Source organism: Phascolarctos cinereus, unplaced genomic scaffold, assembly GCF_003287225.1.
Source record: "Phascolarctos cinereus isolate Bilbo 61053 unplaced genomic scaffold, phaCin_HiC Scaffold_4;HRSCAF=312, whole genome shotgun sequence".
Taxonomy (NCBI): domain Eukaryota; kingdom Metazoa; phylum Chordata; class Mammalia; order Diprotodontia; family Phascolarctidae; genus Phascolarctos; species Phascolarctos cinereus.
Window position 1 is genome coordinate 230,086,220 of NW_027555847.1, and position 1,136 is coordinate 230,087,355.

Consider the following 1,136-nt stretch of genomic DNA (forward strand, 5'->3'; position numbering starts at 1 on the left):
TGCCCTAAAAGATGGTGGCACCAAAATCCCACTAAGAGGTTCTTAGCAACAGCTTACAAAAACTGGGCCTATTCTAATTAAGTTCTAGTATATCACTCACAGAAGTATCACAAAGCATTTTTCTAAATATATATATCATGCACATTTCAAGTTGCTTTCTTAAGTAAGTTTCTTCCTTTTTGAGTGTGTTTTTTGTTCAGTCATTTTTCAATTGTGTCCAACTCTTTGTGACTCCATTTGGGTTTTCTTGGCAAAAATACTGGAGAGGTTTGCCATTTCCTTTTCTAGATCATTCTATGGAGGAGGAACTGAGGCAAACAGGGTTAAATGAGTTGGGCTAGGGTCACACAGCTAGTAAGTGTGAGGCCAGATTTGAACTCATGAAGATGAGTCTTCCTGAGTCCAAGCCCAATGCTCTATCCACTGCACTGCCTAGCTGCCCCTTTTGTGCATGTGCAAGAAGCGAAGCAGTTCTCAAAAATGTAAATATATGACCTATTATTACACAGAAATTACAGCAAAATTTCTAAATTTAAACACATGCCAATTCAAAAGTTATTTCTAAATTGATTTCTACTGTCACTTTAATTTGTAAAACTCCCACGTATCCAATTAGATTTTCTAATAAAATCCTTTAATTGATTGGTCCCTGATTCACACAAACTTTTCTCTTTTCCATGAGTTAGCACTTACAAGTCTGTTTGGTGGCTGAGAAGCCAGACAGTTCCCCAGATATAAGTTGAACATAGTCTACTGACATTAATTTGGAATTCAATTAAACCTGGATTTGTAATTTCTAATATTCAAGATTATTTCTCAATTAAAGTTTTTGTTAGAAACAAATCACTTAAAAAGAGGTAAAATAAAAATTTAAGCTGTGGTCACTCCCTAACTGCCTCTCTGTGTAAATTACCTTTCTGACAACTCTGTTTTGTTTGGGAGAGAGATTTGCTTAGTTTAATGAGAATCATTATCAAAGGGAAGGGGCTTATTCAAATGAATTGGTTGGGGACAGGAAAGGAAACACTGGTGGAAAAAAAATCTCAAACTGTTTCTCATTGCTGTTTTTTGTTCCCATTGACTTTCATTATATGCTATTACCACACACTCCCCTTTCTCTTCCCAGTGTTTCCTCT